Source organism: Macaca mulatta, chromosome 14 (genome assembly GCF_049350105.2).
Source record: "Macaca mulatta isolate MMU2019108-1 chromosome 14, T2T-MMU8v2.0, whole genome shotgun sequence".
NCBI classification, from domain to species: Eukaryota; Metazoa; Chordata; class Mammalia; order Primates; family Cercopithecidae; genus Macaca; species Macaca mulatta.
Window position 1 is genome coordinate 118,888,182 of NC_133419.1, and position 13,886 is coordinate 118,902,067.

The following is a 13,886-nucleotide window of genomic DNA, read 5'->3' on the forward strand; positions in this document are numbered from 1 at the left end:
ATCTTCTTTTTTTTTTAAACTTTTTAAAGGCAGGGCAGTATGGCTAGAATGAGAATTGGGCTGTGCACTGGACAAAAGTGTGTGTTTGATATGCATGTTATCTCTGTAGTATTCATTTCATTGCATTCACCAGTCCCTGGAAAAGGATTCACCGTTCTACAAACTACCCCCAAATTTTCTTAGCTAAACAGAAGAACCCTGACTCTCAGGAGTTACAGCGCAACCAGTCTTGGGTTCCCACCTACTACTGCACCTGGTCTCAGCCGCGGTCTTTACCCCCGGCCACCCGGCCACTGGCGAGATTCCACCTCAGGATCTGCTAAGAGGAACGATGTGTTTTTTGCAATAACAGCAAGGTACCCCGCCCAGCTCTGCTGGGACATCTGGCACATATGATAGCCATTTTAATTAATAAAAATAGATTACTTAAGACCTTCCTTAATCGTATTTTCCAATCAACAAAATCCTCTACCTGGAAAATCAGAGTTAAGCTATTCAAGGAGGTTCCTACCTTAGGTCCCACTTACACAGAGAGGTCAGCTGATCTTGCTGAACCTGTTTCCTTGCCATTAAAAGGGATTGAAAAGGAAAGGATCTAATAGGATAATGTAGATAACAGTGCTTGGAAAATGGGAAGCATTACCATGGAAGATTCTTTATATAGATAAGAGTCAGAAACAGAGTTTGTAGCTTTAGGGGAGATTTCAGGTTCTGAGCTTCTACCTTCCTAAGAATGGCAAATGATGAATCAGAATGAACTGGAAACTTAAGTTTCCATTTTTGAACCTTGTTGTAACAATGTGGATAATAATCACACTAAGCCAGATATACCAGGAGTCACATAGATTCCCCTAAACAAAAGAACCTCTAATGAAAACACAGACCTCTCTCAACATAACCAAGACCCCATTCCTGCTCCATGCCACCCACCTTGCCCCATACATACATGGATGAGGGTCGTAAGGGGCTTCCTTTACAGTATGTCCTAACGTTAGTTCATCACATCTGGGACATCTGTTGCCTTCCCCAGGGAGTTGGTTGTGCTCCCTCTTCTGCCCAGAAAAGAGCACTTAGCAGTGGGACATTCCCCCAGCAGCTCACCAACTGCAAGGAGGAGTAATGACTAATTTATGTGTCTGCCACCAACTCAAGTCTGCAGACTCTAAAAGGTAGCACCATACATGCCTTGTTTATACGTGTGTCCTGGTGCCGTGTTACAGCGCTGGTAAAATGCCTGGCATATACTGGATAAATGCTCATAGCTGACAATGTGACCATTAAGTTGAAATCAACTTAAAGGCATCTTGCAGCAGCCCCCCGCTCCACTCTATTCTAAGAGGAAGCCAGCGACTCTAAAAAGATTCTGAATCTCGGCACTAAATCTGAGTAACTCAGAGCCACACCCAAACCATCTTCAAACAAATTCTAAGAAACATAAGTATCATTAATAGAAGACACTCATTATCAGTCCTACGTACTCAAATGCACCATTAGAACTCGGTGAAGAGAGAAGCAATGATTTTAGCAGAAAAATTACTAAGAGTTTTTTTTAAACGTTCTTCTGGGCTCAGAACTTCCTTTAACTAACTCTTTGATCTTTGGGAAAATCACTGGGCCTTGTTTTCAATATTAAAAGATCAGACCTTTTTCTTAATAGAGCAGCACACTAGTAATCAGTAGTTGAGATGTAATAAAGCAGAGAAGGTTAATGCCAGGCCCTGGGTGCTTTGCACATTAACTGATTTAATCCTCACAACAACCCCATGAGGTTTTACAGATGAGGAAATGAGGCAGAGAATGGCAACGTGACTTGCCTGAGAACACAGAGCGAGTGGCAGAGCGAGGATTCAAGCCCAGGCATCCCGGATCCGAGCCTGTGTCTTCGCTACACTATGCTGTTACTCCACATTTGAGAAAGTAACCAATATTTTAGAGCAAAGCTTTTCTGAACTTTATTTGTCAAAAGAAGATTAATCTGTTCCTCCTGACTGAATGGTCTTCCAATCCGCCTTGCTCAGGCCTTCACCCAGTTAACACCTGCTCATCGCTCACATCTCAAGTTAAATGTCATCTCCTCAGGAAACCTCTCCTCAACCATTCATCCCAGGACAGGTCCCTAAGCCACATGTCTTTTTTTTTATTTTGAGATGGAGTTTCAGTTTTTTGCCTAGGCTGGAGTGCAATGGCGCAATCTCTGCTCACGGCAACCTCCGCCTCCCAGGTTCAAGTGATTCTTCTGCCTCAGCCTCCTGGGTAGCTGGTATTACAGGCATGTGCCACCATGCCCGGCTAACTTTGTATTTTTAGTAGAGACAGGGTTTCACCATGCTGGCCATGCTGGTCTCAAACTCCCCACCTCAGGTGATCTGCTCACCTCAGCCTACCAATGTGCTGGGACTACAGGCGTAAGCTACCACGCCCAGCAGCCACATGTCTTAATAGTACCTCTACCTTTCCTTTAGGGTATGGGCCACTATGTCTATTTGTTTGAGTGCTCATTTAATTAAGACCTGCTCTCTACCTCCACTCCCAAACTATAAGCTCCATGAAGCCAAGAGCGTGCCCATGAGCCACCACCCTTCCAGTGCCAGCGTGGTGTGAGATACAGGGACATGCTCAGTAACTACTTGTCAAATGAGTTCATAACACCTTGGACATTTACCAAGAACACTATCTGAGTTTGAATTTCCTAGTTAGTTGACAGATATTTGCAAATTCCTCTCTATATATTCACCAACACACACAAATTCTGAATTTTTTATACACATTTAGCTGAATAACAAATCTCCATTTTTTAAAAAATCCAGCAAAAATATTCAGAAGCACCTTAAGCACCTTGATAAGAGACACTATTGAAATTCTCAGCTTCTACCCTGCTTCCTTCTCTTTCCAGATACTAATTTATCTCCTCAGCAGATGTTTTGAGATAATTCTCCATAGTAAGTTACCTCATCTGTTGGCCAAATATTTTGACCTGAGCTCATGGTTCTTTCACAATATAAATTCTGGCAAATACCTTCTGTCTTTCTAGGGGGTTATGACTATCAGGATCTTCTTTTCTATTACTAATAGTGTAGGGGGGTTAAAAATGGGCAAATGGTCTAAACAGACATTTCTCAAAAGAAGACATACAAATGGCCAACATATATATGAAAAAAAATTCTCAATATCAGTAATCATGGAAATGCAAATGAAACCCACAATGAGTTATCATCTCACTCCAGTTAAGGTTATTATCAAAAAGACAAACACACACACACACAAATGCTGGTGAGGATGCAGAGAAAAGGGGACTCTTACACACTGTTGGTAGGAATGCAAAGTAGCACAGCCACTATGGAGAACAGTATGTGTGTAGTCCTGATAAGTAAGTAACAATGAGGAGGGGCCCCAGTTCGGGGAGGGCCCAAGTGTGGAAGAACAATGAACTTGACTGTTCTGAGACATAGCTAATCAAACAACCTGAGGGCATAATGACTTCTATGGGCACAGTGACCTCTTTCACAGGTAGCCCCCTCCAGCACCACCCTATAAAACTTCCCTTCAGCCCCTGCCTCTTTGCAGACAGCGCTTTCTCTGCTGTGCTGCCCATTACAACCTTGCAACATATTTTCATATCTTCTCTAATAAATCTGCCTTCTTTCCGATGACTGTCTTTGAAACACATTTGCTGCCAGTGACATCAGCCCTAGCTAGTCACTACCCGCAACATTTTGGTGATCCAAAAGGGGATTGCTTGGGGACCTCTCCACTACTCTCTCCCTTGCCTCTCCTCCAACTCCAATATCTCAGTGCACAGCATCCAAGTTTGGAGACAACTGAAGGTCCTGGCCAGGGCCACTCCCCAGTGGACCAGAAGGTCCTGGTGAGAAGTCGTCACCCAACCAGAGTTTGCTTTCCTTTTCAGTTTTCAATGGAAACAAACTCTAGTATCCCTCTGGCAACTTATGACAACTGGCCAGGGCCACTTCCTGGTGTGGCCTGAAGGCCAGGGGCTGAAGAGTCTTGTCTGCCTTGCCCGGGAGAGAGGAAAACCCTCTCCTATCTTTTCTGGTCAAAAGTCCCTCTATGTGTCACAATTGGCACACGTGGTTTGGGGGACTCACACCCCCCTCTTTCTCACTCTAACTTCTCCCTGTGAAGACAGGCAGACCTCCTGCTCTGGATGTTCCCAAACTAGGTGGGCTCAAGCAACCTCCGAGCAGTGAGTCTCCCCATTCCCCTCCCGTCCTCATACCTGAACCAATCATCCGGTGCAAGGCCCCAGTGCAAAGAGGTCTTTCTGATAGCTGGGAGGCCCTTTAGAAAGTGCACCCCAGTCCGTCAGTGGATGTGAGTGGAACACGTTTTCTCAGCGAGAAGCCCCAAGAGAAAGCAGTTTGTGTCCCCAGCAGACATTAGCCCCCAGAGGCTGGCTCATCATTTTCCAGTCCCACCATGGGACAAATCCCATCTGTTCCTTCAGACTCACCTCTGCATTGCATCCTAAAACATTGAGACAAATTTAACCCTCAGACTCTCAAAAAGAAACAACTTTCTTGTGTAATACAGCATGGCCCCTATGCAAAAAAATCCTCAACTTAGCCTCATCAGTCTTTTACAACCAAGAGCAGAACGAGGAGGGCAGAGCTAAGGAGAAAGAAAAATGCAGAGACAAAGGCAGGCTCAATTGTTGGCTGATTTAGAAGCCCTCGGCCCCTCCAGTTGCCCTAAGGACACTCCTCCAGGTAAGTGCCCTCAGTGCAGATGGCCAGGCCCCTGGAAGGCAAACTGCCCCAATGGGATACATGAGAAAAAGCCCTTCACAGCTTGCTCCCTCTGCCACAAGCTCAGCTGCTGAAAATGGGACTGTTCTGAGGGCTGAAAGGCCCTGAGGACAGAATTCTAGCCCTTGATGGCCTTAAACTGAAGCGGGCTCTCTGCCCCAGCTGAATTCCAAATCACAACAAAACAAAGCCAAGGGTGACTCTGGAAGTGCCAAGTAAAATTATCCATTTCCCCTTTGAGTTCAAGAGCTGCCTGTCTTGGAGACACCTCCTCTCCCCCTTTCTGGAACTACCTTTTGCCTATATGGTAAAAATCTGGAAAATCACTATCTGGAGTTTAACAGGCTTTAAGATTGAGCCACTGTTGGAATTGAGTACACCATTTAAAGGAAAAGGCTAAATTAAAAGAAGGTGCGTAATAATAACATGGCTAGTCCTAGAAAGTTCTCTTGAGCAGTTAAAATTCTTTGCAAGCTTGCAAATGCTCTAAACTCCTCCTGGAAAAAACAACAGCAGTCACCTTGCACTATAGGTCACTGGTCCCCAATCTTTTTGGCACCAAGGACCCGTTTCATGGAAGACAATTTTTCCACAGACCAGGGAGGGTGGAGGATGATTTGGGGATGAAACCATTCCACCTCAGATCACCTGGCATTAGATTCTCATAAGAAGCATGAAACCTAGATCCCTCACATGTGCAGTTCACAATAGGTTCACACTCCTATGAGAATCCTCGCTAATCTGAAAGGAGGCAGGGCTCAGGCAGTAACGCTTGCTCGTCTGCCTGCCACTTACCTCCTGCTGAGCGGTTCGGTTCCTGACAGGCCATGGGCCAGTGCCAGTCTACTGCCTAGGGATTGGGGACCCCTGCTGTAGCTCAACTACTAGGGCTTTGCCCTCTCAGAGGGGTGCGCTGGGTTCAATTCCTGGCTTCAAAAGTGAATCTTTTGTGGTTTAATCATTTATTGATTCTTTTCTCTTCCATGGACAGCTCCTAATTTTCTGTCTTGAAATTTTTTTCTCTGAGTTACCTTTGGGGCAATTCTAGATCTTATAAATTGCTTACCATCTCTTTGGAGACACCTTGTGTCTCCAGACACACACGGACCTTGTGCATCCATATTTAAGTTATCCCCTTACTTAAGGTTTAGTAATTTCACATAGGAGGTTACCTTTAGGTAACGATTCAAAAGCCAGAAATATTGGCCATTTGTCCTGGCTAAAATCTGGTAACAAAAGATTTTTAAGAGATTTTTATTTGAGAACTCCATAGTCAGAAATCAACTTAATTAAAGATGATATTTGGGCTGTATGTATACAGATATTGTTTTAAAAGCCCCTGCTGGCCAGGCACAGTGGCTCATGCCTATCATCCTAGCACTTTGAGAGGCCAAAGTGGACAGATCGCTTGAGCCCAGGAGTTTGAGATCAGCCTGGGCAACTTGGCGAAACCCCATCTGTATAAAAAAAAAAAAAATTAGCTGGGCATAGTGGCAGGCACCTGTAGTCCTAGCTACTCAGGAGGCTGAAGTGGGAGGATCACTTGAGCTCAGGAGGTTGAGGCTGCAGTGAGTTGTGATCACACCACTGCATTCCAACCTGGCAACAGAGCGAGACTCCATCTAAACAAACAAAAAGCCCCTGCTCTCCCTCTAAGAACTTCTCAGTCAATGGAATTTTGTCTTGATTCTCCATTTCTGTCTGTGTATTTATATGTGTTGTGTGTATAGTATTTATATAAAAGAGCTCTAATTAATTGGCTTAAAAAAACTAAAATCAAGCATATTATCAGAAAAAATTGAAACTTTAATCCCTTTTAGGTCACATGACTCTAATGATTTTTAAAAATAAAGACAGCGTAAATAAAATAAAAAACAAAGACAGTGTAAATAAAGAATGTGTTTTGGTGGGAGGTTATTAAGAAGTCATGTGAATATGGTTTCTGTTAAACAGAATGTAATTTTGTCTAGCTCAGAGGGTTTTAACTATTGGCCTCACCTAAAAGAGTAATGGGACAGCTGGGCATGGTGACTCACGCCTGTAATCCCAGAACTTTGGGAGGCTGAGGTGGGCAGATCACTTGAGGTCAGGAGTTTGAGACCAGCCAGGCCAACATGGCAAAACCCCATCTCTACTAAAAATACAAAAATTAGTCACGTGTGGTGTTGAGTGCCTGTAATCCCAGCTACTTGGGAGGCTGAGGCAGGAGAATCACTTGAACTTGGGAGGCGGAGGTTGCGGTGAGCTGAGATTGTGGCACTGCATGCCAGCCTAGGTGACGGAGTGAGACTCTGTCTAAAAAAAAAAAAAAAAAAAAAGAGTAACGGGACAAAACTGATGGTTCAAGCAAGTTGAAAAGGGTTTGTGAAGGGTTAATCTTGTGAAAAGTTCTGTAGGTACAAGCAAGTTGGCTAAGACTTAAAGGGGATTACTTAGCTTTTCCGTAGGTCGAACACTGAAATAAAAGCACACTGATGTAGGGCCAGAATCGGGGCCCATGTGTCTGAATAATGGTTTTCTAGAGAATTTATTTGTTTAACAGAAAATTGTAAAGAATTATGAGAGGTGTGTGGACATTTCACCTTATGGTCAAACTAACTATGATTGTATAGATTTGTATATAAGGTTTTATTATGAATTGGATATAACATTAATAATATACTAATGCAAAGGTGAAATTTTGCTTTCTCTCTTAAACAAGATTTTTGCATAATATTTTAAAATAATGAGAGATTTTTGTTTACCTTTCAATAAACAACAGAAAAAGGAGGGGAGAGGAGACAGATTCGGTTGGTGGTCACGCTGTCTTTATTGCGACCTGCTTGGAAAGTTGACTCTCCCCTCTATCAGCAAGTAAAGATTTTTTCCTTTTAGAAATTTTGGAGTTATCATTTTGGCTACATAAATGACTTGTAGTGACTCTATACTAATCTTCCCTGAGCAACTCTCCTCCAAATCCTGTTGGGTAATGAGAACAAGTGGCACCCCCCCCGCCCAAAAAATCCATACCCCTTTATATTATTTAAGGGACCAATTACCAATCTCCCGCCAGTCCCTGGTAATATCCAAATGCCCCACACCCCTTTGGGGCAAAAATATCCTTTCCAAGATGGGTGGCTGCTTAATGTTTACCCAACTTGTGAATTCATCTTTCCCTCTAATATCCCCGTTTCTCCCAGGTAAGCTACCTAAATCTTTAACCAATAGCTTCAACCTGGATAGTCCTATCTCGGGGGTTTAAAAATAGCCCACACTTATACAGACACACCCTAGCAAGAAATTCAACCTAGAAATCTCTTGAGGGGGGATAACCTCCTCATATGTGGCCCCTTCACAGAACTCGCACAGCAACACACAGTATAAACCTTAACTTCCTAACAAAAGGAAAATATTTTTTTGTCTAATTCAAAGGTTACATATAGGCCAGATGTGGTAACTCACGCCCGTAATCCCAGCACTCTGGAAGGCCAAGGCATGCAGATCACCTGTGGTCAGGAGTTCAAGATCAGCCTGGCCAACATAGCAAAGCCCTGTCTCTACTAAAAAAATACAAAAATTAGCTGGGTGTGGTGGCACACACCTGTAGTCCCAGCTACTTGGGAGGCTGAGGCAGGAGAATTGCTTGAACCCACAAGGTGGAGACTGTAGTGAGCCAAGATTGTGCCACTGCACTCCAGCCTGGATGATAGAGTGAGACTCCCATCTCAAAAAAAAAAAAAAAAAAAAAAAAAAAAAAAACCGGTTACTTATAAAACAAGGTAAAAGGAATGAGGAAATAAGAGAGACATAAAGACGGTTATAAAGGTGAAGGCCAGGTGCGGTGGCTCATGCCTGTAATCTTAGCACTTTGGGAGGCCAAGGTGGTGGATCACTTGAGGTCAGGAGTTCAAGACAAGCCTGGTCAACAGGGTGAAACCCCATCTCTACTAAAAATACAAACATTAGCCAGGCATAGTGGCTTGTGCCTGTAGTCCCAGCTACCTGGGAGGCTGAGGCACAAGAATCACTTGAACTCAGGAAGCAGAGGTTACAGTGAGCCGAGATCGCACCACTGCACTCCAGCCTGGGTGATAGAGTGAGACTCTGTCTCAAAAAAATAAAAATAAAAATAATAAAACAAAAAAGAAGAAGAAAGTTATAAAGGTGAAGAGGTATTTTTGATAAGGAGAGTTATAAAGAAAGAAATTTTATATAAGAACAGATCTTGTGTGATAAATTCTTGTCATAAAGTAAAATGACTGATTGTTAAGAAAGAGGGAAGTTTAGGACAAGTCAGAAAGTCCAAGCCCATCATAGATAGTCATGACCAGTGTAAGTCATGAGAAAATTCATGAAAGAAATTTATAAAAGGAATGTTGTATGTAATTAAGGTATAATCGTCTGTCTAAAATTGGTTCCCTATGCTGTGTTTAAATTCAAACACTTTTTCATCAAGTAACTTCTAGGTTATCTAAATGGGCTTTCAATAAGGAAAAATAGTCAGACTGCAAAAGGTTTTTCTTCGCCTTTTCAGTAACTGGCTTAAGAAATAAAATTGTATCTTCTAAAATTCAGCAGTTTCACCTTCAAATGATGCTGTGAATGGGGTATCAGTCTCTCCCCAATGATGCCTGCTACCTTTACCAGTCTCCCCTGAATTCAGTTGGACACCAGTTTTGCCTTGACATGCTCCCCCTCTCTGATGAGACCCTTCCTCCAGCAAAATCCAATATCCTAGGTCCCACAATCCAGGATGGGTCTCTTGACAGATCAACAATCGTAGGTAGGGAGAACTCTATGCCCCTGGTCAGCAGGAAGTAGTTGGAAGATGAGACCTCTGCCCAATGCCAAAGATTTGTCATTGTTGTTCTGCCAAGGGTGGAATGTAGAGTCCTGATAAGCAAGCAACAATGAGGAAGGGGCCCCAAGTTGGGGAGGGTCCCAGGTGGGGAAGAACAATGAACAATTGTTCTGAGAGTAGCTAATCAAACTACTCAAGGGCACAATGACCTCTGTGGGCACAGTGACCTGGTTCCACAGGTAGCCCGCTCCATCACGACCCTATAAAACTTCTCTCTAGTCCCTGCCTCTTTGCAGACAGCCCTTTCCCTGCTGTGCTGCCCAGCAACCTTGCAAGGTATTTTTTTACTTATGGCTGTCTTGGTAAATACCCTTATCACCCATGACACCAGCCCTGGCTAGTCACTACCCAGGAAAATATGGAGGTCCCTCAAAAAACTACAAATAAACTACTATACGATCTAGCAATCCCACCACTGGACCTTTATCCAAAGGAAAGGAAATCATTACATTGAAGAGACATCTGCACTCCTGTTTATTGCAGCACTTATTACAATAGCCAAAACATAGAATCAATCTAGGTGTTCAACAATAGGTAAATGGGTAAAGAAAATGTGATATATGTACACAATGAAATATCATTTGAGCATTAAAAAGAATGAAATCTATGATTCACAGTAACATAGATGGAAATGGAAGACATTCTGTAAAGTGAGATAAGCCGGGAACGGAAACTTAAACACTGAATGTACTCACTCATATGTGGAAGCTAAAAACATTGATCTCACAGAAGTAAAAAGTAGAACAGAGGATACTAGAGGGGAAGGGACATAGGGAGAGATTTGTCAACAGAAACAAAATTACAGCTAGATAGGAAGAATAAATTCTAGTGTCCTATACCACTTTAAGATGGCTATGGTTAACAACAATGCATAGTTTCCAAGAGGTAGAAGGAGGATACTGAGTGTTCCTAACACAAATAAATGAAAAAAAGTTTGACATGATGGATATGCTAATTAGTCTGATCCGATCACTATACACTGTATGTATCAAAACACCCCTGTGTACCCCATAAATATGTGGAATTATTATGTGTCAATTTTTAAAGTTACTAAACAGCGTAGGGAAATTGTTCTCCTTGGCAGTTACTACAGAAAAAACATCTTCGGAAAAGAGATATGCCACAATGAGACTACCATACAAGATGCCAAAGTTACCCCCCAAATGACAATATCATGAGACAAAATAAGGGAGAGCTGCTGTCCCTCAGTGTTTGTCCCTAGTAAGGACAACTAACCACTGATCAAACAGACAACTGCACAGCCTTCTTTTTTTTTTTTTTTTTTTTTTTTTTTTTTTTTTTTTTTTGAGACGGAGTCTCGCTCTGTAGCCCAGGCTGGAGTGCAGTGGCCGGATCTCAGCTCACTGCAAGCTCCGCCTCCCGGGTTCACGCCATTCTCCGGCCTCAGCCTCCCGAGTAGCTGGGACTACAGGTGCCCGCCACCTCGCCCGGCTAGTTTTTTGTATTTCTTAGTAGAGACGGGGTTTCACCGTGTTATCCAGGATGGTCTCGATCTCCTGACCTCGTGATCCACCCGTCTCGGCCTCCCAAAGTGCTGGGATTACAGGCTTGAGCCACCGCGCCCGGCCTGCACAGCCTTCTTTCACTCACAGAGTGTTGTCCACCTGCAGTGCCGAGTCCTCTCAATCCATCTGCATACTGCTGTGCACTTCTGGGCTCTCAGATGTTTTTAGGTCTCCAAGTCTATATAACCACTCTAAGCCATGCCTCTTAATATGTGCCCTCATTTTCCATTGTTAAGCCATTGAACACAGACTGGTAGGTCACATGGCTTCTGTAACACAGTCTAGGTGACATCGGTTAACTCTCTACACGAATGGGACCCTGGAGGTCCTTACTCCTGCTCCCTGCTTCAGAGTGGGTTATACCTAAACCGTCCTGCATGAGCCTTTCCCAAGGCGCTGTGCTGAGGGTGTAACAAGTATGGACAGTAGTCTAGCTCTCTTGGGAGATTTAAGTCTCGGGCTTCTAAAGGTTAAATATTGGCATGTCTATAATGGGGAGAAGAAAAACAGTGGTATAACTATGTAAAATGATGGATATATTAATCTGCTTCACCATAGTAAACTTTTTACTATCTACATGTATCCCACAACATCATGTTGTTTACCTTAAATATACACAATGAAATTTGTTTAAAAATAAAATTTAAAACTGTCTTCTAAAAAGAAAAATAGTGAAGAAAGAGCTCTGCTGTGAGCTCAAGAACAGCCAGTCACAGCTCTACCTAAACCCATGGGTGACTTAAAGCTGAAGCCTTGTCATCATCACTGTCACATACTCTTATTATGAGGAAACTTTGCTCCTCTTTTTGCTGAGGAGATTCACCTAAGTTACTCTACATGACAGTAACTGAAACAGCACCCACTAGACTACTTTATGACATCCCCCTCCAGAGATCAAGAGTTCTGCAATCACGGCTTCACAATCCTGAGAGACTACCAATTCAACCAGCCTTCAGGACTGGCACACTTCTGCATGAGAAAAGTTCAAATAATGGCTTAAGAAATTCAAAGCAACTGCTTACCCAAGATGAAGAGCACCCAGGAGAGGCAGTGCACTGAAATCTCCCCACAGCTGCAGTTCCCAAGCTCAACTGAAAGACTGCTGTGAGCACTCTAGGTTAGGCTCAGAGCAAACCAAACACGTGCCTTCTGAAGTGGCTGCAGAGATGCAAACAGGAACCTCTAACTCAAGGTTCTCATTTCAGTCTCATTACCCAATTTTTATGTATATTTTCATTCTAAAAAGAGGTGACAAATTCAACCTACTGAAGTGAACCTCACACTCAGACTTCTTCAGATGCCATCTTCCCTTTTAGATGACAAGCCCTCTGAGGGTAGGAGCTTGAATGGCACCAGGCAAGTAGGTGCTGAGAAAGAAATCCATTTCATGCAAACAAAATACAATAAATGTAATATTAACACAAAACATTCTGTCTTAAAGATATGCAACCTCTTTTATTTTTCCTCTCAAAACAGAGGTGCAACCTCGCCAGGCAATCACCCAATCACTGCTTCCAAAGATATGCCTGCCCAGTCCTCCAACTCGCTACGTAGACATGAGTTTCCTCTGGCCGTGTGATATCAGCATTTCCAGAATACAGGCAGCCATTGATTCCCATAGAGAACCTCTTGGGTGACTTGGAACTCAAGATTTCTTCACTTCAAGATACCTCTCAGTCTTAGTCACCACTTCAAAAATAGATGTTCTCAATGTATGCACCTTCAACCTCGGCTACATTGGCTTGACCTAGGCATGGGCAGACTCATCTTATGGAACTTGTCCTGTATCATCTGAAAAGCTGTTGAACGTTTCCTCCCAAGCACTATGCTGCACGGTACTTTAGAAGTGATGTGCTAGAGAACCAGCAATCTCCACAGTATAAATATTCCCATCATGGCCTATTTCAAGCTACCAACAGTTTAACAACTGGCTTGCAAAATTCCTAAAAAATGTAATACAGGTTGAGTATCCCTTATCCAATATGCTTGGGACCAGAAGTGTTTCAGATTTCATATTTTTTTTCAGATTTTAGAATATTTGCCAAATACATACCAGTTGAACATCCCTAATCTGAAAATCCAAAATGCTCCAATAAGCATTTCTTTGGAGCATCATGTTGGCACTCAAAGTTTCAGATTTTGGAGTATTTCAGGTTTTGTATTTTCAGATTAGGGATACTCAGCCTGTAATTAGCTCTTGCTACGTGAGCTGGTTCCAGCATACCACAGAATCTCTGCAGGTTCTTGCGAGGCTACAGCTCAGACATGACTGGTTGCACAATGCTGAAAACCACTGTTAAATCAAGTTCAGCCTAAGCTGCCTCCTTACATATCTTAAGTTTGGTCTAAAGGTTTCTCTGTACATCATGAACTATAACCTAAATGGAATAGTATATAGACTGTAGTCTACTCTTATGCCAATCACTGAGTTTGGCCAATCAAAGATGACCAACGATTCAAACTGTTCAAATAAGGCAAACACTGAGCTGTAACCAATCCGGCTGTTTCTGTACCTCACTTCTGTTTTTAGTACCTCATTTTCCTTTTGCTGTCCATAAATCTTCCACCACGTGGCTGCGCTGGAGTCTCTGGGCCTACTCTGGCTCACGAGACTGCCCGATTCGTGAATCATTCTGTGCTCAATTCAACTCTTTTAAATTTAATTCAGCTAAGTTTCTCTTTTAACACCACAAACCCCCATCTTTTTCACATGACAATTCCTACCTTATACGTAGATATGCACACACCAAAAGG

The 13,886-nt window shown here is 43.0% G+C and overlaps 1 protein-coding gene across 6 annotated transcripts in view; it reads right to left on the reverse strand.

Moving 5' to 3' along the window:
• Positions 1 to 12,450, reverse strand: part of JAML (junction adhesion molecule like) — a 34,798-nt gene extending 22,348 nt beyond the window's left edge. Inside the window, exon 1 of one of the 6 annotated variants that reach the window (XM_077960610.1) lies at positions 12,155 to 12,450. The gene's annotated coding sequence lies outside the window, so the exon portion shown is untranslated. 6 annotated transcript variants of the gene reach the window in all.
• Between the last annotated feature and the right edge of the window lie 1,436 nt (positions 12,451 to 13,886).